The sequence below is a fragment of the Ailuropoda melanoleuca genome, chromosome 3 (genome assembly GCF_002007445.2).
Source record: "Ailuropoda melanoleuca isolate Jingjing chromosome 3, ASM200744v2, whole genome shotgun sequence".
Classification (NCBI taxonomy): domain Eukaryota; kingdom Metazoa; phylum Chordata; class Mammalia; order Carnivora; family Ursidae; genus Ailuropoda; species Ailuropoda melanoleuca.
Genome location: NC_048220.1, coordinates 142,561,309 through 142,586,664, shown reverse-complemented (window position 1 = coordinate 142,586,664; position 25,356 = coordinate 142,561,309). Strand labels below are relative to the sequence as shown.

Below are 25,356 nucleotides of genomic sequence, written 5' to 3'. Positions count from 1 at the left end.
CCCTAGGAGGAGCAAGTCAGAAAAAGTACAAAGGTTTGTGCAGTACGTGCCTCTGTTCATACTGAGACAAGTTTTAAGTCCCACAGGAGTCCAACGTAGATTCCTGCAAATACATTGCCTATTCAGTGACCGTAAGAGTATCACTGACCAAACAGCCAGTGCATTTTTAACTACAATGTTTTTTGTTTAAGCACAATTGAGAAGTCACCAGAAAGAAGCAGGGTTTCAGGGTTTTTGCCCTCCTCTTTGCCTGGGGTTTATACACTATGTGGTGTATCACTATGCTTGGAAGTCTGTGTGCCCCTCAGTCTGGAACAATGTGCTTCTGTATTTCAGACCTAGAAACCTACCAGAACTGAAGCCTTAAATAAACTTTCTTCTCTAGTCAAATCTCAGCAATATTTATATAACTGAGAACACTGCGTTTTGGATGTGATAATTAAATATTAAAATATTATGCATACTATTAAGACTATCTTAGGATGAATAACTCATGATAATAGAGCTTTCCCTGAAAATTAAATATTAAGAGATGTTTGGAGTAATTATGACAAAAGAGGAAGATGGAATGGAAAGGGGAAAAGGGAAAAACTCTGTCTGACCACCCATGGCAGGGTTTGGCCTAGCTTTTTCTGGCAAAATAGTAAATATTTCCAGCTTTGTGAGCCATAGGGTCTCAGTCACAATGGCTTAACTCTGATGTGACAGCACAAAAGCAGCCGGAAACAGTATGGACCAAACAGACATGGACGTGTCCCAATAAAACTTTATTTATAAAGAGAGAGGGCTGGAACTGGCAAAGGCTAAAGTTTTTGACCCCCGATCTAAAGTAGACAGACTATGAAATTAATGACGAATAAGGTGACTCACTGGCTGTCACAGACCCTCCATAACCGCTCAGAGAACATTAAAAACCACTGTGGGATTTAATAATATGTCTGAGGCATCTATTTGCTATGAATTATTTCATACCTGCACTTAAAGGGAAAACTTCAATTTGCTTTTCATTTCTAAAAGGATTTTAAAAGACATGGAAGATATATTTTATTATAAGGTAAGCTAGTATTCAGGATACTCACAGTAAATTAAACAGTGATTGTTCTCAAGGAATAAGTAATTCTGTGCTTTCCAAAAGAAATTGCTTTTGAATTTCTTTTAAATATTTATATCCCTTGTTGAATTTACCGTGTGGGATCTACAAACTGGAATTTCCGATAAAAGTGGGGGGGGAACATTTTTAACCTGATGAAATATTATAGCTAATTTGTATTAAGATAGTGAAAGGAGAGGGCCAATCGACGGAACTGAGCGTGCTTGGCCCTTGAGTTGGTGTGTGCGCTTGCGTGAATGTTTGTGTGTGTGTGTGTGTTCACTTTTTCCTCCCTCTGGCGCATGTAGACCCACCCTCCAGAGGGCCACAGGCCACTCCCTGTCCTGGAATTGGCCTTGAGCAATAGTGCAGGCCAAGTGGTGGGGCACAGACCCCTCTCCAGGGGAGGGGTGACCACTCGTTAGAGCATCTGTGCTCCAGGCCAGGTCGGAATCCCCGGGTCATTCTCCTGCCCTCCCCTGGGGACCTGTGTCCTGCTGCAGAAAGAATCAGAACTCTGGACAGACTCCCTGCCACCCCTCGCCGGCTGTGTGATTCCTCCTGTCCCTTACTGCTCTAAGCCTCAGTTTCCTGACCTGCAAAGTGGGAACAATCAAAGTGTTCCCTCGCAGAAATGTTGCTCTGATTAAAGGAGACCGTGTTTAAGCCTCCAAGACAGGGCCCCCAGACAAGGCTGGCTCTTAGCCCAGCTTAGCGTCTGCTTCCTGCGTTCATTCAGCCTTCTTGAGGGAATGGGAGCTGGGGTCAACTTGCCTTCTTTAACATACAGCTCTTGTCCTTATACAAGTACACTCGTTTTGATACCAGCATTACATTTTAATTATGTACTTGTCAGTCAGGGTTTTCCACAGAAATAGAATAAATAGGAAGGAAGGAAGGAAGGAAGGAAGGAAGGAAGGAAGGAAGGAAGGAAGGAAAGATCAATAGATAGATATAAAAAGGTATATTTTAAGTAATTAGTTCACATGATTGTGGGGCTGGCATGTCTAAAATCTGTAGGGCTGACCAGCAGGAAGGCAGGCTGGAGACTCAGGCAGGAGATGATGCTGCCACCTTGAGGCAGAATTCCTTATTCTCTGGGAAAGGTCAGTGTTTGCTCTTAAGGCCTTCATCTGATTAGATGAGGCCCACCCACATTATCAAGGGTTCCGCCTTTGACTTAAAGTCAATTGACGATAAACGTTCACGATCTGTACAAACTATCATCGCAGGAATACCTGCGTTAGTGTTTGCCCAAACCACTGGACGCCACGGCCTAGCCAGGTTAACCTGTAAAGCTAACCATCCCTGTACCATTTACAGGCAAGTAGTCTACTCCATCCAGAAAATTTCACCCTTGAAAATATCACCATGAATGCAAAAAAAAAAAAGAAAAAAAAGAAAAATTTACTAAGTTCTACTCAAAAGGGATCTGGGTAGGTCAAGGCCCCTGGCTACTGGAGGCTGCCCAGGGAGGTAGGCACACTTCCTCAGGCAGAGGAAAGCGTAGAAGGTGCCAGCCTGCTCTGCTGTGTTCACCTCAGAGCCCCTGGAGCTGCAATCAAGCACACAGGTTTTCCTGGGCTCCTGCCTGCTGCCATGTGCTTGGGGTCAGATCCCAGGGGAGCCAACAGGATGGCAGGTGCCTGCTGTCAAGCCCCCACCTGTGTTACCCTGCCTTTCACAGAAGATTTATTCCAACCTTTGTATTCATCCAGTGCCCGCTGGCCCTGCAGGACCGGGAAGCCACAGCCCAGTCAGAAGGGAGAGGTTGCCAGGCTGACTGCAGAGGGAATAGTTTCGCTGTGGGCCTGTCTCGGGTGCTCGGGGTTGGGGGGAGGGAGGAGGGACATTTATACTTCTTGAGAAGGTCAGGGAAGGCTTCTTGGAAGAGGTGACCCTGAGTGGTCTTGGAAATCCTGTGGCAATTTTGTAAAGATCGAAACACAAACAACCTGAGCCTGTTTGTTGGGTTCAAAATGAAAGGACAATGTCTTAAGAGAGACCTAAGACTTTCTCTATAACGTGGATTCTATAAATGATCCGAGCTGAAGGTCACAAATTCCGTATCCCCGCTGCCTACTCTTCTCCCATTCCTGTGCATCTGAATTGGGGTTATCTGAAGTTATCTCTGGGAATTTCATACAAATCTCTTCAAAACAGCTTAAGCTCATTTGCATGCAGTGTAGAAGGCAGCTTAAACCAGAGCAAGCTGGGGGAAAGGGACCAAAACCACACAAGCAACAACCTCCTCCAACGATTCCAAAAAGGTTGACGAGCCCTTACAGGCGTAAAGGGGGTTGGAGGCCACCTGAATGAGCCGAGCGCCTTTGGAATATCAATCCAGACAAGTTCAGGAACCAGAGAACTGACAAACCCATGGGGACATCTGAGTGTGCATTTACGGTGTGAGCCTTTCTGCTTAAGGGAGAATTAATGACTCATTAATATGCAGCGGTGATTTATTGCAGGCCTTCCTCGCAGCAGTGGCCCCTATTCAGTGAGTTCTTGGAGGGGAAAGCGAGCACAGAACCAAATGTGTGCTTAGAAGTCTAATTTATGTGAATGAAATGCAGGGGCTCAGCGGCAGGAAGAGCAGGGGTGACGGGCTGCCTGTCAGCTTGGCGGCCAGAACGGTGCGCCTCAGGCTGGTCTCATGGGCATTATGGATGCAGGGCCAGTGAGTGGATGGTTAAGGAAGAATTCCTGAGACATTTTTGGTGCAAAAAGATGCCTTTATTAGAGCACAGGGGCAGGAGCGGTGGGCAGGGGGAGCTGCCCTGGGATTGAGAGGAGCAGCTGATTCCCTACTTTGTAGTTAATGGGTGTCAGGGATAGCAGAGTTTCTAAGGAATTTGTGTCTGTTGAAAGTGAGGCTTGTAGGACCTTAGAGGGCTAGCTATTGTCAAGATAGGTTACCCTTCATTATCCAGTAAAACATTAGTCATGGGACCCTTTAGCAATGTCACATTCTATACATCTCAGACGTGCATCAGTCGGCCACACGTAAGATGATTTTTTTGGGCTACATTTCCCTTGCCTTTGTTCTCCTCCTCATTTCCCCCCCTGAACAATTTTGACCCTTCAACCTTGAAGGCTGCTGACCGTGGAAGGTCTCATCTTCTGTAACTTCTTGCTGAATGAGGAGGGTAGAGACATCCCTTCTTATGGGTCCACACTGGCCAGCTGGGAATTTACATGGAGGAATTTTGAAAGGCAGAGGCGGCTGAATCCAAGGTAGAAAATAGATATGAATCTGTTTGAGTAGAAAGCGTCATCCATCCGCTTGAAGTTCGGCAGTAAAGGAGTCTCGGCAGCAGGTGGAGAGATGTCGGAAAAAACAGCAAAACATGTTTAAAATTGTTGTGAAAAAGAAGCCCAAATAAGAGTCCTCTGATGACTAAATCCCCCTCCTGTTTGATTATTAGAGGAGTGGGAGGGATAGTTTGGAGCCCCACTTTGAGTATTCGTATGTTTTAGCGACCCTGTTACATTTTTGTGGTGATCTGGGATATATACACACAGTCCACTTTCTTAATGGCCCAGGTCCCTCCCGGTGCTGCTGTCAGAACACCGGCCACCGTTCTGTTCTGCAGGACTGCTTCACGCATCTGTGTTCCTGCAGTAGCTAACAGTGCAATGCTGCTTTGGGAGTCATGTAGGGCTTTGCGCGTGTGCTTATTAAGGGTTCCAGGTGCCAAGTGACATCCCCCAGTCCTAAAGAGGGAACAAAGGTGGATGCTAGGTGGTCATACCAATGAAACATGGGACGTGTCCATGGTTGTTTTGAATTCGGAAGGCGGGCTGTGTTAGTAATGGTTTTCATTAGTGCGTTGATGCACCCAGGCAAAACCCCGAGTTCATGACCTAGCCAGCCCGGGGGAAGCAATGGCCGTAGGTTAGAGCCGCGTAGCCACTGGGTCCCGTTAGGAGTCAGCTGCCTAATTCTGGGCCCCTTTGTCTAATCAGTAGTAAACCAAAGACCTGAAGAACAATGATTTGTGAGCATATTTCTGATGACAGCCATCGTAACTGCCCTGCGCTGTTTGCCCCTGTATCATCAGTACGGTTTCTCTGTTCCCAGCGTAGAATTGCTTTCTGACTCAGTCGTCCAACTGTGGGGTATTCGTCCCAGATCTGGTATACTCCATCCTGTGGATACCGATAAGCCAGGTTTCATCATTTAGGCATTCTCTGATGCATATTTATTTGTGGACGAGCGAATTCAGCTAGAACTTTACTGGTTTGGGATCTGATTATGGCCAGGGAGATTCCAGGTGGCGCTGATCATAGGCCAGAGGACCTATGATAGCTCTATCATGAAATATAGCAGCCCTTGGGTCACAGATCGCCTTTGAGACATAGGTATGCAAGGAACGCCCCGTGATGGGGAGACCCACCAAGGCAGACCAGATCAGCCCAAGACAGAATCCCATGTATCCAGCAAGCTGTTTGATTTTGAAGTTCAGCATAATGTTCTGCCCATTCTACGAAGGAATTACCAGCATAAATTGGGGAAAAGAGAATGAGAAAGAGAGATACAACGTTCATTGTCATTTGAAGAGAAGTCTGAGGTCTTCTGCAGGTTCATGGGAATAAGAAAGCATGTAAGCTGGCACCCTGGGGTCCTGTGAGGAAGATACGGGTTGAATTCTGATATATGAGTCCACGAGGAATGGCCTTCTTAATCGTACGGTGGTGATACATGGTATGACCTGGTAGGGGCCCTTCCATTTTGTGGAGTCAAATCCCCTGTGGTATTAGACTTCCAATCCTTTAAAAGTAAACCACGTCTCCTGGGTCTCTATGAGGTGGGTTATTAGTACCTGTCGGGTCAGGTTTAGGGAGGATATGGTCTGCGAATTTGTGTAGAGATTTATGAATTAACCCAGCCTCGAGTGAATAAATCAACAGAGCATTGTAGTCTCCATCTGCTGACAGATGTACAGTGAGAACAGGTATCCAGATAATAATCCAAAGGGGCTTACCCCTATTGGTTGCTCTGGGACAATTCTCCTTCTGAGAAGTCCCCCAGTAAAAGAGTGACCCAATTTTCTTGAGTCGCAATGCTTACTTTGGTAAGATGTCGTTCTAAGGTGTGGCTGGTCTTTTCCACCTTTCCGGAGCATTTGTGGATGCCAGGCTGAATGCAAATAGTAGTTACTTTTTAAGTCCAGAGCTATTTGTTCAGTTATTTGTGCAATAAAAGATGGTCCATTGTCACTTTATATGGACAGAGGGAGTCCAGATCTGGGAGTAATTTCCCTTAATAAACTTTTTGTCACTTCGGTGGCCTTTTCTGTTTTGCAAGGGAAGGCTTCTATCCATCCAGGAAAGGTGCCTACACAGACCAGTAAGTATTTATATCCTTTACAAGATGGCATTTGTAAAATCTAGTTGCCAGTTCTCCTCAGGACATGTCCCCCCACTTTGGACTGGTTTTAAAGGGGGTGGGGCGGAGGGAATTTTGCCCTCTGCATTTGCTTGTGTGCAAACAGCACATGATTGGTAATGATTAAGTTAATTCCATCAAAGGTGTTTTTAATCATCTGTTCTAGGGCTTTTTTACCCAAATGAGTATCCTGGTGTATACCCCATGTTAATTTCCATTGGTTGCCTTTGGGTATAAAGGCTTTTCCTCTATCATTTATGGATCAGTCTTGTGCATTTTTAGAAAATCCCCATTCTGGGGCTACCCAGATTTCTCGGTCCGAGTAGATCGGGGCTGTATTTGTTGCTGGTGTCGGCACTGGTATGGGGCTCAGTACTTGCAGGCTCTGCTCAGTTGTCTGGGCGACATGCTCTGCCAGGTGATTCCCTTTAGAGTCCCCAGACGTGTCCTTCCGACGTCCCCTGAGGTGAATTACAGCCTCTGTCTTAGGTTTGTGGACGGCCTCTAAAAGGGCTATTATTTCAGATCCATATTTAATGGGAGGGTTATGACTTGTTAACATACCCTCTCTCTTTCCAAATTGCCCAGTGTGTGTAGGACTAGGAAAGCATATTTAGAGTCAGTATAGATATTAATCCTGAGGCCTTTTGCCAATCATAAAGCACGGAGGAATTGCTATTAGCTCCACTTTCTGGGCAGACGTGTATTTGCTGGGAGGACTGTGACCTTGATAGTCCGGGTTAGGAGGACAATAGCATACCCTTCACCATGGAATAGCTGCCATCTATAAACCAATTGTCATCTGCATTACCAATAGGAGAATCTTCCAAGTCTGATCTTCTAGAATAAACAAGATCAATAACTTCTGAGCAATTATGTTCTACAGAAGTATGACAGTCAGGTCTGGGCATAAGGGCAGCTGGGTCTGAAGTCTGGCAGGTGTCGCGGACCTCTTCAGGTGTGTCTAAAAGCCTGGCCTGGTATTTAGTAAGTCAGCCCCCCATCATCCATCAGTGGCCTTTAGTTTCTAAAACACTTTGGGCCTGATGTGAAGTGATCACAGTCCAGAACTGCCCCATAGAAGGTTCTGAGGCTTCCTCTCCCAGGACGGCAATCCCAGCCACCACTCGAAGACAAGCCTGCCACCTTGTGCTGCATTGTCAAGTGACTGAAAAATAGCCCACTGGTCTCATTTCATTTCCTCATTTTTGGTCAGAACTCCCGAAACTTGACCCTGTTTTTCTGCTACACATAAAATGAAAGGTTTTTTCTAAGTTTGGTAGCCAAACCGGGGCTGATTTAAAAGCTTAGCTTTTAATGCTTTGAAGACTGTCTGCTGGGCTTTAGTCCAGAGTAAAGGCTCTTCATCAGGGCCTTTAATTGAATCATACAATCGCTTGGCTAAGAGCCCAAATCAGGAATCCACAGACGGCAAAAGACTGTCATGCCTGGGAAAGTGTGGAGTTCTTTGCAGCTGGGGACTCAAGATCTAATAGAATCTTTTTTCTAACAGTAGATAGAGTTCCATGACCTGGTGTTAGTTCATATCCCAAATATTGTACTTTCTGTTTAGGTATTTGTGCCTTTTTAGGGGAGACGTGATAGCCTCTATGTGCCAAGAAATTGAGTGAGTTATAGGATTGCTATCAGACATTTCCTTTGTGGGACTACAGATTAAAATATCATCCACATATTGAATTATAGTCCCCGAGGCAAGGATCCCTCATGGAGGTCCTTACTACAGGCAACCCAGAATAAGTGAGGATGTCCTCAAGATCCCTGTGTCAAGACTGCCCAAGTTAATTGGCAGCCTGTGGGCATAAAGGTGAGGCCCAGTCAAAAGCAAACAGTGGCTGTGTTTCCTCACTTCGAGGGATGCAAAGGAAGGCATCTTTTAAATCAAGTAGTGTTATACGCAACTAATGAATCATTGAACACTATATCAAAAATTAATGATGTACTATGTGTTGACTAATTGAATTTAAATTTAAAAAATAAATCAAGTACTGTGGACCAGTTGGCATCCCCAGGGACCTGGCTGAGAATAGTACATGGATTTGGCACCATGGGATGAAGAGGGACCATTGCCTCATTTATAACTCTTAAATCGTAGGCCATTTGATATTCCCCGTTTGGCTTCTTTACTGTTGTAAGTGTTTTAAGGAGTGTTATAAGGAGATTGATAAGGCCATAAATTACCACGTTTGAGAAACTTGTCAATAAGTGGTTGTAACCCAGCTTTTATTTTGCCTCTAGTTTTAAGGGATACTGTCTCTTATGAGGTATAGTGGTTGGGTATTTTAAGGTCACTTTTACTGGTGGGGCTTTAAGAGCCCATCCTGGGACGTCACAATCCCAGACCTGTGGGTTTACTACCTTCCAGATATTAGAAGGGATATCAGGGTCAGGTTTGCTCTCCAGGGGCTAAAGAGGACAAGCCCTATTCTTCTGGAGTAACAGCAAACCTGCTCCCTAGTTTTTTCATGAAGTCTCATCCAAGGAATGGACTGGAACAAGATGGAAGGACCAGAAAAACGAAATTTCAGCAGATGTCAGGTGCTGATTGATTTATAAAGTGCATGTTTAAAATAGCTCTTCCCTCAGGTGTCTTCGGGTCCAGGTTTGTGTGTTCACTGATAGCTTCTGTTAAGACACCCTGAAACAGAGCTGGGTTGTCATCAGCAATTGAGGGACTTTCTGAATTTTGTTCAAATTTACAGGCTTGGAGAATCCTTTTTTCACTCCTTCTTTCAGACAAGTGATCATAGGATCCTGTCTCTCTCTTCCTCCATTTACCTGATAATTCCAATGTGGCTCAGTCATTGGGACCGCAATGCCCCCTACCAGATAAGGTTCTCCATCTCTCGTGGCCAGTTGTTCAGCAAACTCTGGAGCCCCATCCAGATATGGTTCCTTTCCTCAGGGGTGCAACAAAGAATTAGTATGAGATATACCTCTCATATCATCCGTATATACATATATATGTTTATGTATATATAATCTTGTCAGGTTAAATCAAACATAATGGCTACTTGTTGAAAACCCTCAATAAATTGAGAAAGGTTCTCAAAATATCGACCTAATAGCTGTTTTATCTGAGCCAAGTCTGCCATGGAGAATGGGACATGGACTCTGATAATGCCCATTTCTCCATCAGCCATCTTCCTATGGGGATACAACCTTGATTTAGGGAGACCTCGCAGGAGATAGGGAGTTCCACTCCTGGTTTGTCCAGCTGGGCTGGGAGCAGAGGGGTCTTGAAGCTTGTAAGGAGGAGGGATCGTGACAGCCCCAACGTCCTCTTTATGTGGAGAGGCTTGTGATTCCTCTGGTAGCCTAGGGTTATTAGGACGAATGGGCCTATTAGACGATCATCATCCAATATATCAGAAGGGGTTTATTAGCCTGGTTAGTGGCCAAACGCATTCTGCACGAGGCCTTTAGGTTAGGATCCTGATTTAGGGCCATGAAGTCCTGGACATAGGGTACCTCTGTCCATTTGCCCTGTTTCCTGCAGAAGAGATCTAACTGAAAGATCATATTCAAGTTTAATATCCCATTAATGGGCCATTTTTCCTCATCTCCTAAGGACTACCAAGGTGATGCCATGTTACAGAAGAAGATCAGCCTTTTCTTTCTTAAATCTTGCCATCTGAATTGATTCTAGTGGATTAAAAGGCATCCCAAGAGAGGATCCTTGGGGACTGAAGAAGAACCCATGTTCCTAGAAAAGTAGAGAAGGTCCATTACCAAGAAAATCCCGCCTCCCAGCTTCCAGGTGAAGTCCCATGCAGAATATGTCAGAAGTTCCTAGTGTCAAAGCAACTGGAGGCATCCCTCTAACGAAACTGCTATGAACACAGCTTTGTCCTGTAGGAGGGATGCTGGCGTCCCTCCACTTCTCCATTGTGTCCCAGGCTACAAATGGGTGCCAGTGAATGGACCTAAATAATGTGCCGTGCCGAGAAGAACCTGCTATTTTTAACCCCTGGAAAACACTAGAAAAGTTTTACAAGAGGAAATTATCCAATGTTGTAAGTAGTTAGTAAAGGACATTGACGGAAAGCAGTAAGGATAGAAATCCATCATGATCTAAGCAACATTCTAACACATGTAGTCTTTCACAGCCAACTTCCCTTGGAAACAGATCCCCAGCTGGGTTTTAATTCAATCAGATATTGGTTTTGGCTGGTTCCAAGCAGAGGTCCCATGGCCAGAAGTGGCTAGACCAGGCATGTGAAGGAGATCTCATTAGATCAATCAAGAGAAAACCTCACACGAGAGTCTGAAGATTGACAGCCGTCCAAGTGACTTAGGTGGCTATCTCTTGGCCCAAGATGGACAACTTTGTAATAAGGACAGGAATAAAAAGAGGGGATCAAGTTTCTGGGTCTCATTACCATTCTGGCCAGGGCACTAGCTTCCAGTGAAAAGGTAGGCTTTTGTTCCTCCCTGCAGAGGAGCCCTGGGCTAAAGGATTGTAGCCTGTGCAATCTGCACAAACATGTTCCATTAAGACCACGCTCCTTGAAGAGCCCCTGGAGTGAGAGTAAAGAAGAGGAAGTCACTCATCGAGTTTGCACTGTGGCTTGGAGGCCAGATGAGAAGACAGACCCCATGTTGGGAGCCAAAATATGGTGTGAGGTCAGTGAGCGAATGGTCAAGAAAGAATTCTTGAGACATTTCGGTGCAAAAAGATGCCTTTATTAGAGCACAGGGGCAGGAGCAGTGGGCAGGGGGAGCTGTCCTGGGATTGACAGGAGTGGCTGATTCCATACTTTGTAGTTAGTAGGTGTCAGGTATAGCGGAGTCTCTAAGGAATTTGTGTCTGTTGAAAGTGAGGCTTGTAGGACCTTAGAGGGCTAGCTATTATCAAGATAGGTTACCCTTCATTATCTAGTAAAATGGTAGTCATGAGACCCTTTAGCAATGTCACGTTCTGTATGTCTCAGATGTGCATCAGCAGGCCACACTTAAGATGGTTTGGTTTTGGTGACATTTCTCGTGCCTTTGTTCATGTCATTTATGTCTCCCAGTTCTGGAGACTGGAAGTCCAAGATCAAGGTGTGGGTAGGTTCAGTTTCTCCTGAGGCCTCTTTCCTTGGTGTGCACGGGGCCCCTTTGCACTGTGGCCACACATGGTCTTTTCTCTGTGCCGACATGCCGTGTGTCTCTCTGTGTGTCCTAATCTCTTATAAGGACACCAGTTCTATTGGATTAGGGCCCACTCCAATGGCCTCATTTTTACTGGATCCCTTTTTTAAAGGCCCTACTTCCAAATACAAACACATTCTGAAGTTCTGGGATTAGGGTTCAATGTAGGAACTTGGGGGGACATTATTCATCCCACAGCACTTCTTTAGATGGTGGGGAAATGGGGGTGGGTATCCACCACGGACTCTCCAAGAAGGTGATATTAAGGTGAAGGCAGGTCAGGTGAGGAGTCAGTCATGACAGGGATGGAGGGCCTTCCAGACGAAGGAATTGGCCAGGGGCTCCAAGCATGGCCAGGAGGCCAGAGTGGTTGCAGTTTGGTAGAGTGGGGGTGGAAGGGCTGGATGGGCTGGAGAGGGACCCAGGCCAGACCTGCAGGACCCAGGAAAGGGTTGGGCTTGATAGAAATAGAGGGACTCTTTGGTATAGTTTTAACCTAGAAGTTGTCTTTACCTTCCTGGTAGCTAGTTGTCAGAGCTGGAGACCTGGAATGTTTTCTTGGTCAAGTAGTTTTGATAGGAATTCCTTTCTGTCTTCAAGGTCAGCCTCTTATGCCTCTCCTCCCACTACCGCCAAGGCCTGATCAGCCTGACAAGTGCCTTCAACTACTTGGCCCAACTATTTCCAGCAAATTAAATTTCCAATTTGCAAAAGCCTCGCTCTGTCTTTCTGGCAGTTCTCTCTCTAGCGGTCAGCCCAGCGGTGTATCACGCCTGTGTCTTGACGGAGGGAGGAAAGCTGGTATGAGGCTCTGGGGCTCTTGACGGTAGTTATGTGTTAGAATCCCGGTGGACATTAAGATGTTTATATAAAGGGCCGGGACCGCAGGCAAACCTGCGTCCTGGGCTGTCCTGCCAGCTGCCCTGCTCCAGCCCTGGTCTGTATAAAGAGAAGGGCCAAGGTCAACTAACATTGTCTACCAACAGATGGCTGGATGTCTTCTAGGTTAGTAGACATTTTTTTTTTTCCTGGGAGTCTCAAATTATAAGCTGGAAGTTGTTCTGTTCTGTTCTCACATAGCTGCTCTGAAAAGCAGAGCTGTCTCAAGTGTGCAGTGAGGTGCTCTGATGCATGGGCGGTGAGGCTGGGCCTGTGACCTGGAAAGGCCACCCGATAAAACTGCATTACAGACCCTACAAAGCATTCAGTGAGACAGGATCAGAAAAACCAAGTTCAAGAGAATTGCTACGATATGTGACTACCCTTGAGAACAGGCCACACAGTCTAACGACTAAAGTGCAGGTAAGGGGGCAAAGTGTGACCTTTGCTTTTAAGGGTCATCCTCTGTGATGAGCAGCGGAGCAGCACAGGGTGAGCAAGGGCCGCGCCTAGGGCAGGGTGGCGGAGGGCCCACTGCGCGGGAAGCACACAGCCCACACAGAGCCACACCGCAGGGGGCAAGGAGTAGGCTCTGGGCTCAGACTGCCCAAGACTGGAATCTTGGAAAGGGTATTTAAACCCTGAACTTCACCTTCTTACCTGTGAAATGGGGACGTTCCCATCGTGGAGTTAGAGGTGACCAGGGACGCTGCGTGTCAAGGCCATCGCAGACCACTGCCGCTGTGTTTGGGCCCTGGGGCGTGTGATCTTCCCTTCGCCACTTCTGTTCCCGCTTTCTAAAAGTAAGATGTTTCTCAAAAGGTGCTGTTTCCTACACTCCACAGACCACTGCATCCCCCAACACACACACACACGCACACACACGAATTCACTCTCACACATTCACTCGCACACACTCACTCATACACATTCATTCCATACACACACCGCACATTCCCTCACACACATTCACACACACACTCACACCACACATTCCCTCACACACATATTCACGCCACCACAGACACACACCCAGGCTCGCACGTGCACCCACACCACAACAGGCTCAGACAAGCGTGACCCTAATGCACCCACCTCTCCCAAACACAGAGCTGCCTGCATTGATGTTTACGAAATTTGAGAACTCTCTGCTTCGAAGCCACTTGATATCTTTTTTTTTTCTAGGAAAAACCAATACTTCGTCTTTTCCTCAAGCATTTGAAATATCACATCTTTTCATTCGCTAGACTCTCTCTACATTTGCTGGATCTGTTTGGTGTTTGCTATTTTGCTTATTATTTTATTAGACACAAGATTCTTGGGATACTATATTGTTGGAATATATTATACTATTCAATATACTGTATATGTTGGAATATTATACTCTTATTGTTTGATATCTGGAAGGACAAGTTTCCTCCAATTATTTTTCTTTCAAAATGTTTCTCTTCAAAAAAAAAATGTAATGCTTTCAGACATTTTCTTTCTATTATTTCATGTCATTTTTACTTTACCCCACTTGAACTTTTAGCCAATGGAATTGGCCAAAACAACCCCTAGTACGCTTTGTCAAAGTATAGTAAAGACTCCAGTTTTCCTGGTTCATAACACTGGAGTGAGTTGGGTGAAGATGTGCTCCTCCCAGCTAAGACGCAAGGCAAAGGCTCGGGCCGGAAAAGAGAACGTTGCACGCATGGCTGGGAGTGAGTGCAGGACTCTTAGAATGTAAGTAATGCATTTATTCTTAGAAGAGAGGATTTAGGGGGCGCCTGGGTGACATAGCGGTTAAGCGTCTGCCTTCGGCTCAGGGCGTGATCCCGGTGTTATGGGATCGAGCCCCACATCAGGCTCCTCCGCTAGGAGCCTGCTTCTTCCTCTCCCACTCCCCCTGCTTGTGTTCCCTCTCTCGCTGGCTGTCTCTATCTCTGTCAAATAAATAAATAAAATCTTAAAAAAAAAAAAAAAGTAAATAAGAGTTTAGAATGTAAAAAAAAGGTGAAATTAAATGAGTGGTTATAAGACACCAGATCACATTTAAAATGTGGAAAAGTGGATAGAAGATAGTGCTGCAATCACTGTGGGGGGGGGTGTGTGCACGTGTGTGTACTGGCAGGCTTGGATGAGATGCGGCAATAGATGACAAACCAAAAAGTAACATGTACGGGTGCCTGGGTGGCTCAGGCGGTGAAGCATCTGACTTTGGCTTAGGTCATGATCTCAGGGTCCTGGGATCCAGCCCAGTGGTCAGGCTCCTGCTCAGCAGGGTGGGTGGGGGGGGGGAGTGTCTATTACTCCCTCTCCCTCTGCCCCTCCCTCCACTTGTGCTCTCTCTCTCTTTCTCAAATAGATAAAATCTTTTAAAAAAGTAACATGCAAACCTTCACCCTGAGAATTAGACAAGTCTAGCTCATAAGCTTGTATTAAAAATAATCAATATAATCATTGCTAGAATGAAAAGGCAGGATACGTAACTTTCAAAGACAGTGAATAGTATAAAGTACCTCCTCCAACCAGCCAAAAAATTAAATTAAATTAAATTAAAAAAATAAACATGAAAAACAACCAAGAAGTGGAAGATAAATCCAAAGAACAAGACAAGAGAAGTAAGCAAAAATGTAACAACCAGAATAAAAAATATAAATGATGTAATACCCCAGAGTAAGAAAGAAAACTTTCAGAAAGTTCCTTAAAACAAAATACAAGCATGTGTTTTTTATGAGTCGTGCCTACAAAAAGCTGATGTGCTTCGGTTAGACGTTGAAGGAAGTGTCTAAGAGCAGAAGGAAGCCAACTTTGTTCTAATTCAAGATTCTCTTGGCTATTTTAGCATTTTTGCACTTCCATTTTTGGAATCAGCTTGCCAAGCTTCACGATGCTGGAATTTTGCTTGGGGTTGGGTTCAACCCACAGATCAATCTGAGAAAATTGGCATCCTTACAATGCTAGCTTTGCAGTCTATGGAGAGGATGTGCCCTCCACTCAGAGCACTTACTCCTCTCAAGGATGTTTGCAGCTTTTGTGTAAAGGTCTTGCACCTATTTTGATATATCTATTTCTAGATATTTGATTTTTATACTACTGTAAATGATGCATTTTGAAATTTCATGTTCTCCTTGTTTATTGCTGGCATTTAGAAATACAACTGATTTTTTAAAAAAGAAATACAATTGATTTTTTGGTGTTTTGGTTTTGTATTCAGTAACCTCTCTAAATTTACTAATGTGAATACTTTATGTAGATCTCTTCGGCTTCTTCAGGTCCGCAGTCATGTCCTCGGCAAATAATGAGTTTTATTTCTTTCTATATAATTCTTCTGCCTTTTTTTTTTTCTTAGCTCGTCACACACATAGGGCCTACAGTATAATAGTGAATTGTGTGACAGTGGACATCATTGACTCATTCCTGATCTTTGGGGAAAGCTTCAATATTCCATCATTAACAGGCTAACTTAAAGTTTTTGTTTATGTTTTGTATTAGATTAAGGATGGACCATCCTATTCCAGGTTTTCAAGAGTTTTTGGGTTTTTTAAAATGCATTAAATCTCATGAAATGTTTTACTTTTCTGCATCTATCTAGATGATATGGTTTTTAAACTCTTGATGTTAATGTGGCAAATTACATAGACTTTTAAGTGTTAAATCAATCTTACATTGTAATAAACACAAATTTGACCCAATGTATTATTATTTTTATATGTTGTTAAATTTCACTTATGTTTTATCTAGGATTTTTGCATCTGCATTCAAAAGAAAGACTGGCCCACCATTTTCCTTTCTGTGACACCCCTGATGGGTTTTGGTAATAATGTTATGCTGGCCTCAAATCTGAGTGGGGAGTTATCCCTTCTTTTTCATTCTTTGAAGAGTGTGTAAAATGGATGGCTATGTGATGTGTAGTCATTTCCCTTTTTCCATTCCTAATACTGGTTATACATATATTCTTTCTTTTTCCTTTTTTTTATTAAATATTTCTGGTTTTATTTAAATTCAAGTTAGTTAACATATAATGTATTATTAATTTCAGGATAGTCTCTTTTCTTTTTCTTGATCAATTTTATTGAGGTCTTCAAAGAAGGAGCTTTTTGCTTCTTCTCTGTTGTCAATTTGTTTTCTATTTTGCAGATCTCTGCCCTTATTTTTATTCGTTCTTCCTTCTACATTTTAGATTTGCTATTCTTTTTCCAGTTTCTTGAGAGACTGACATTCAGCCTGTCTTCTTTGTAATAATTTCAGGCTGTGAATTGTTCGTTCACACTCAGCTTTAGTTTCCAGCACAGGTTTTAATAGGTCGTATCTTCATTATCACTTCCAGATATTTTCTAATGTCTTGTCTGATTTCTTCTTTTACCCATAGGTTATTCAGAATTGTATAGTTTTATTTTCAAACAGTTGGGGGATTTTCTGGTTCCCCCCGCCACTTTACTTCCACTGTGGGAAGAATATTCTGTCTATTATTTTAACTTTGAAAAGTTTTTGGAGGCTGGCTTTATTGCCCAGCCATGATCAGTTTTGGTAAATGCTTCATGTGTGACTCAAAACAATGTGCATATTGTGGGTTTAGAGGGCAGTACTCTATATATGTCAATTAACTCATTTGCTAATTGTATTATTCAACTTTTTTGCTTTTTAATCACTTTGTAACACATTTGAAATGTGTTATAATCTACCATTATGATTGTGAATTCATCTATCCTCTATGTCTTGTCAATTTTGCTTTACATATATTTTAAAGCTCTGCTATTAGATGCATAGATTAAGATTTGTGATATTTCCTTAGTGGACTGACCCCTTTATCAAGTTCAGATGTTTATCTCTGGTAACACTCTTGCCTTAAAGTCAACTTTGTCTGGCATCAGTGTAGGTATATCAATTCTTTGGTTTGGTTATCTAGCATATAATTTTCCATCCTTTTACATTCAACCTTCCTGTGTCTTGATGTTTAAAGTCTGTTTTTTGTTAAAGGCGTATAGTTGGGTTTTTAAAGCTATGCGTCACAGTCTTCATCTTTTTTCTGGAATATCTAGGCTGTTTATGTTTAATGTAATTACTGTTAGAGTTCTGTTTATACCTATTATCTCGCTGTTTGCCTTTTATTCCATCCCTTTGCTTTATGTTCCTTTTTTTCTCTTTTCATGACTTCTTATGAATTAATCAAATATTTGAATCATTTTATTTTCCCCACATTAATACTGGTTATACATTCTTGAAATATTCTTATAATGGTTACCTAGAGAACTTTTTATTTTAAAATTAGAAAAAAAATCTATTTAAACAAATATCAATGTGTGCTCCAGAGCATATTGGGAAAATACATCAAAGTGAAAATAGCAATTATAAATTAATGCTAGACAAATTATAACTCAATGTATGTTGGTTTGTATTATATAAATCGGGTGAAGACTAATGAAAATACATTTCCCAGGACCCCCTTTTCTGTATGGTTCTGTTTAGAGCTGAATAGAGAAATGCACAAAATTTGGAAGGTGGGAATGCTCAGCCTTAGCAGCAAAAGTCACTAATCACAGAAAGTTGTCACAGTCAGCTATAGTGACAGACAAATGCAGAGACAACTGGTAGACCCTAGCTGTCTTTATTCTCCCCTGCTCTGGGTCCAACTCATCCTCCTGACTGCTGGCTCTGCTATCCAACCTTGTCCCCAGGCCACCACCAGGCACCTGTGGGACCTGCATAGGTGGCAGTTACTCAGAGGCAGTATCTCCCTTGAGGCAGAAGTTTCCCTAGATTTCACCACGGGTGCTGCCCTTTGTGGTCCCACTGTGGAGGCTACACCTGCAAGCTCCCGTATGTCCACTAGCTCTGGGGCTTCAGTGAGCTGCTGAATAGCTTCTCTGATCCTCCCCTTCCCTTTCTAGACCTCCATTCGCTGAGTTCCTCCCACACCTGTAAGCCTTAATTCCTAGGATAAGTCTCTTATGCTCTTATTCTCGTAGTATTAACAGCGGCTCTGTTTTTCTGATAGAATGTTGACTTACATGCAAGACAATGAGGATTGAATAGAGCACAAGAGGTCATTTTATATTATTAGATCATACAGTTCAGAAAGAATGATTATACGACTTTAATGAATCTTCAATTACCGAACAACAGTACTTAAAAACAAAAGGCAAAATTATTCAGAAATACAAAAAAGAAATTGATAGAAACATGGCTTCATGCTCTATCAACTTGAAAACACTGATGTTTTGCTAGAAAGATACAAATAACTCAAGAGGATTTGATAAATAGGAAATCAGGAAAGAGATCTTGAAATTTGTAAGTTACCAAAGCTCTGTCCTCAATAGTGTTGTTGTGGCCAGATAATTTTACAGATCATTATCATGAAATCTTTAGGGAACAAATGCCACTATTTATTTTTTTAAAAAGATTTTATTTATTTATTTGACAGAGAGAGAGACAGCCAGAGAGAAAGGGAATACAAGCAGGGGGAGTGGGATTGGAAGAAGCAGGCTCCCAGTGGAGCAGGGAGCCCAAAGTGGGGCTTGATCCCAGGACCCTGGGATCACGTCCCGAGCCAAAGGCAGACGCTTAACAACTGAGCCACCCAGGTGCCCCCAAATACCACTATTTAAACTATATAAGACTCAGAGATGCAAAAACTTAAATAAAATATTAATGTATATTGTCTAGTAATCTCTTTCAGTAATAATCCACCCAGTCAAAGTATGTCTTATTCCTGGAATATAAAAATAATTTAACATAAATGAAGCCATTTTATAATTCTTGAATGAATAAATAGGTCAAGAGGAAAAGGCTACAGGCCTTCTTGATAAATATAAAAAAGGTATTTGATAATATTCATTTCTGAATTTTAAAAAAGCTTCTAGAACTAGGAATATAATGCAATTTTCTTGTAATCTAATAACCTATTGGAAAACATCAATTAAAGTATATTTAGCAATTAAACACTATTAAATCAAGAACACAAAAAACTTGCAATTACTGGTATGCTTCATCATTGATTTGAAATTTTAGACAATGAAATAAGATGAGAAAAACATGATGCTGCATATTGCAAAGTAGTAAGAAGTATTATCTGTCTTTACAGACAATTTGATTGTCTACCTGAAGAGCCCAAGGGAATCAGCTTCTTAAAACTGCTTCAATTAATAACAAACTCAAATGGTGTGACCAGTTAGCAATCTAACATACAGAAATCAGTATCTTTCTGACATAGCAGCAATAACGAGGAAAGTTTAAAAAATCATCTCTGTATTTTTAATGAAAAAATAAAGATACCAGCAATAAACTTAAGGAGAATATGCAGAGTCTCCGTGAAGTCACTTATAACATTTTACTTAGAGACACAATTTTCTGAATAAGTGAAGTGACAAAATATCCTCTGGGTAGAAACACATATTAATTTTTATATATTTTTAATGCAATTTAATAGAACTAATTCATAGAATCTAAAAATGTAATAGGTAATGCATTTGAATCTGTAGAATTCTATTTTTTTAACCTTGAAAAAATTATTCTAAGATTTACCTAGAACAACACATTTACTGGAATACACACGGTAATTTGTTTCTTGTAAAATAGCACTCAGTTTTGGAAGAGGGAAACCCGCCCCCCTTACCAGACATTAAACAGATCAATTTATAATCTAATAATTAAAATGACATTTTTTTTTCTGGCCAAGGAATGGACAGACCATTAATGATCAGATCAGAAAGAAACTTCAGAAACACACTCAAGTGTTTTTAAGAATTTAGTATGTAATTATCTCAATAATCAGAGAAATAGTAATTGGACTGAATGACTGATTATTTGAAAAAAGTAAATTAGACTTCCTATCTCACGTTTTATAGGAAAATCAATTAAAAATGCTTTGAAGTTTTGAATGTAGGATATAAAGGCAGATGGTGGAAATATATGTATTTGACTGGGGGAAGAAATGCCAAGCATGACTCACAGAAAAAGTATCCTATAAATAGCTCTTCTCTTTGCTTTGGTTGATCATTATTTTTAAAGTTTGGGCTATATTTTGTTCTATTTTTATTTATTTATTTTTAAGTAATTTCTACATCCAACATGGGGCTCGAACTCAAGACCCTGATATTGAGAGTTGGATGCTCCGCGGACTGAGCCAGACTGGCACTCTTAATCACCATTCTTTTTTTTTTTTTCTCAATCATCATTCTTAAAATATTATACTAACCCATCAAACTGTCATTTTATGTTTCATGACCCACTAGTTGAAAACAGTATATATGTTTTTCTCTCAAATTATTCTCGCATAAAAAAAATCAAATCTCACAGAAGTAGAAAATATTTTCCAGCGCTGAGCTTAAATTTACCGTAAATATTTTTTCTCCCATGAAATTATGTGTCACGTTTTACACATCAGGAGACTGGGTCCTAAGCTGTCCCAATTTGAATTTATACTTTTCTACCTTTTAAAAACTAATCAGTAGACTGTAAAGAATGTTCCAGTGTTGGCAATAATAGTTCACAGCTAGTTTCAAATCTCGGATTCTGGAAACGCATTTGCCTGGCCGGCATGTTTTGTTTGCTTTGGGCATTCTGCAAATAAGATACTTTTGGAACAGCACTTTCTATCTCCCCCCAAAATAATTTGAAAAACACCCTTGACTTGGTCAGTGGCTCAGGCCACCAAACTGGTTTGTTATTTCATTGTTTAGACATGAAATGGATTCATCTGTCCATCACCAATCAAGCCTGTATTCACTGCTAACATAATTACATCATTTATGCATATATTTCCCATGGCACTTCAAATTTCACTAACCTGCTCTTGGAAATCAGTGGTAAAAGAACTCCAGGAAAGTTCCTCCCATTCCCCTCCAACAGCTGTGTGTCCTGTGGAGAACAGGAACTAGGTTCTCTGTCTCTAAAATCGCTGAGCGCATTGTCCTAAGAAGAGCCAGCTCCTTGGGGAGAAAAGCTCAGCCCACTCTGTCTGAAAAAACGTAGTGTGCCAATTAATAAAGCACACATTCCATTCCGGTCAGAATGGAAGTGAATTTTAGAAATGCGATTTGATGGAGCCAGAGAGTCAGACAAAGTAAATTGCACATTTCCTTTTACCGTAAATTGCATTTTCTTCGGAATTCATAGCACCCAGATAATCCAGCTGGTCAGCAATGGTGTTGAGTTCAGAACTATCACTTGACTAATTAAACGGCCCGCTTCCATGTTTCCACGCTTCCTTAAGTGCTCCTACTCCCAGACCTGTGCGCAAGTCTGTGTCTCTTCCCCTTGCTTGAGGTCTCAGGGACAGCGGCGCTCGGAGGCCAGGCCGGCAGGCACCCGAGGCGTGGAGGGGAGACTCCTGAAGTGTTTACCGGTTCCAATGCGTTTTTGTCCTCACTCCTGCGTCCTGTCCTCCGTCCCGGGCATTGGGAGGTGAATAGTGTGGGACTTTTCTGGTTCTTTTAAAAGACCTGCACCCGATCGCCGCGGGCTGGCGCGGAGCGGGGGTCCCAGGACGCCCCCTGTCCCCCGGTGAATCACACGGGCCCGGCGGGGAGGGTGCGGGCGGCTCCGAGCGAGTCACCCACGGGCGCTGAGCGCCGCCCACCGGCGGGCCTCGGGGCTGGGGCGGGCCTCGGGGCTGGGGCCGGCCCAGGGCGCCGATTCCCGGGAGGTGAGGCCGACCTGAAGCACTCCTCCACTTGGAGAAGTCAGTGTACGGACAAGGGCGGAGAAAAGAGTCTCCGCCCAGACTGCGTTCTTCAACCTCAGCACTTCCCATTTCTCTGCTGCCGGGGACCCGCGCGCCCTTTTCACCACCAGCGATCGGTTTACCGAGGCGCTGGAGCCTCTGGGATTCACAGCCTAGAAATGGATGCCCTTGATCACGGGCGCATTGTCAGCGGTGCCGCGCTGGGTTTTTACAGACTGTGGCCATCCGGTGCTTCCCCCCTCCCCCCCCGACGGCCACCTTCTGTCGGCGGTGCCCCCCCTCTGCGGGGGGGCGGGGCTCTGGCCACCGTCCTGCTGTGGCTCACATTCAGAAGGAAGGAGGCATTACATAGGATGAGCGCTTTTTCTCCACACACAGCCCATCGGCATCACCTCCATCTGTTTTTCTGGCGGCACGGAATTCGCTGGAAAGCTCTCTGCCAGCTGGTCTCGGTGTCCAGCCTCCGACTGTGCCTGGAAGGGTGGCTCGCGCCTCCCCCGCTGCCTGGCTGGGCCCGGCAGGCCTCGCTGTCAGGAGAAAAGAATCCACAGGTCCCGAAACTCGCTATTTTTAGGTCTTGGTGGATTTGAGCCAGTTTCCTGAGTGTAGTAATTACCCAAATATTTTATTGAATAGGGCCTTGAAAAATAACAACACACTCTTAACTGTGCTCGGAATTCAAACAGGTTTAAAATATCCTGCATCTCATTTGCAAAGACAAGTCACAGGCCTCCTTGCCTGGCACTCTTGGGCTGGCCCTCCCTGCTCCTCTGCTCCGGTCCACACCTGCCCCTGACAGGACAGCAGTGCGGGGTTCACTCGGCACACCTTTCCAGGCCAGCTTCTCTACTAAATGCAGGACCTGTGAGTCCCACTCCTTCCCGGACATCTCCTCACACCTGACCTTTCCAAAAGGGAATGCTTCCTGCTCCCCCCGAGGTGCTCCATCTGGGGAGAAGACTTGGTCGGTGGCTCTGGCCACCAAACTGGGACTCCGCCCTTTGCCCTTCCCTTTGCCTCACTCCCCAGTTGACCCTGACGACTCTGCCCTCAGACTCCATGATGAATCTGCCTCCGGGTCCTCTCCACCCCCACCATCACGGTACCACTGTGTCTCTTCCCGTGGGACTGGTGCCTCGACTGGCCCCCCCAGGCCAGGGACCTCTTCATATACACACAGACTGATCTGTTCGAGAAGGTAAATCTCAGAGCCCGGCAGGTCTCCACCTCTCCCCCTGGCCTGTGACGGACGAGTCACTTACCTGTGTGTCCTGAGACAGATCTTACCTCTGGTGGCTTAATGTCAGGTACAGAAGCTCCTGACTCAAGCGATGGTTTAGCAACGATTGCAAAGAGAGATGCCTCCAGCCGACCCACCCCTAAGTTTGCACAATGCAACAAAACACTCACCCCAAAGTTCTGCTGGGAATGGAGAACAGTCAGAGAAACCTAAAAAGTAATGAGGTCAGTAGAGTGGGGGTCAGTGAGTGGTTCCCTTCCATCAATGGGGAAGTTGGAGCCTGCCCAGGAGCAAAAAGCAGGGAGCAGTGCTCCCCAGCCACATCTTCCCCTCATTAGAGAACAGACCTGCAGGAGACAAAATTGCAGCTTCTCGAAGAGCCTCAGAGGGATGACATCATGAGCACCCATTGGGCAGATGTGACGTACAGGTCACTCTGGCAAGCATTTCACGTGCACTGATCCTTTGAATCTTCACACAATCTGAAGCCTAAGTTACAGCTCTTGTCCCCATTCTGCAGATGAGCAAACTGAGGCCCCTGAGGTTAATCAGCTTGCCTGAGACCTCACGGTCAGGAAACGGCAGAGCCATCGCAAAGGAAGCTGGCTCCACCGTCCCTGTTCCTAACCAAAGAAACAGATCTGAGTTTGGCAATGGGCTGTATGCCCCGATTCAAGTCCTAAAACAGGGAAATTTCAGCAAACTCCATAGGTCAGACCATTGGCCTCCCTGTACAGAGCCACTTCCAGCTGTGGCAGTAAGGGTCGGACACGGCTGCCAATGAGCTCAGCGAGAGGGGGGCCCTCTGGCAGCGCAGGGCTGCAGGTGTCTGGGACAGAGGAGTGAGAGGATCTGGAGTAAAACATACACAGGAAGTGCCTCTTGTTGTGAAGGTTAGAGCCAGGGAGCACGGGGAATCAGGAAGTGAAGGGGCCTGCAGGAGGTAGGAATGATACACTGAGAAACGGGAACATTCCCGGTTCACATTTGGGTTGTCTTTTTACACCCCAGTTTCGTATCCATTTATATATACGTATATATATATATCTATATACACAAGGAAGCACTGGTCCTATAAATGGAGTGCAGGTCCCACAGTGAGACACGTGACATGTGAAGTGTCCCGTGGTGCCGTTAGAATAGACCGTGTCGCTCGCTAAGGCGGTGACGCCTGTGCACACCACGAACGCATCCACCCCAAGCTGCTTGGTGGGAACCTGGAAGCTCTCCCTCCTCCATATGGGACCAATTATGGGGCCCGAGGATGATTCTACCTCCGAAACATTTTGTGGCGGAGTCAGTACTGTCTGTCGGCCAGACCCGTTTCCTTTCTGCTCTGGGCTCAGCTCGACTACACTCTGGAGACTCCCTCATATGCGGTGGGGCCACAGCCCGAGTTCTGACAGCCGGGACGTGGGTGGAGTCCCGTGTGGATCCCGCAGTCCTGGCCCCCAACCTCCCGCAGGATCTCCCATCCTGTATGTTCCCTCTGGGGCTGGCACTCCGCAGACGACAGCCAGGCCCAAAGGAATGGACAGAGGGAGGCTGGGTCCCTGAATGACGGCATGGAGTGGACTCGCCCGGCCACAGCCAGGCCCCATCGCAGAGCCACACTGGCTGGGATGGGACTAAGAAATAAACTCCGACTGTTCCACACACTGAGGCTTGAGGTTGCTTCCGACAGCAACGACAGCTACTTGACTCATTTCTCTTCTAGATAATCCTTCCAAAGCTAACACTGTGCCCCTCACTGCTTTCCTGCCTCTCTCCATGCCCTCCCCCCTCTGCCCCATCTTCGGCCAGCCTCTCCACCCCAATTCCAGCTGCCAAGGCAGAGTGAGCCTCTTAAAGCCCAGTCAGTCCATCTGCTCCTTGGTGTGCACCTTACGGTGGTGACTCCAAATGCAGCCTTTGAGGTGCTCTAATGTGGCACG

The 25,356-nt window shown here is 44.5% G+C and overlaps 1 protein-coding gene across 1 annotated transcript in view; it reads left to right on the top strand.

The window, feature by feature from the left end:
- The window catches only part of SRD5A1 (steroid 5 alpha-reductase 1), a 56,487-nt gene extending 46,216 nt beyond the window's left edge, over positions 1–10,271 (top strand). The window contains exon 8 of the transcript XR_004624353.1: positions 10,072–10,271. The gene's annotated coding sequence lies outside the window, so the exon portion shown is untranslated. The remainder of the gene's footprint in view (positions 1–10,071) is intronic.
- Positions 10,272–25,356: the final 15,085 nt, after the last annotated feature.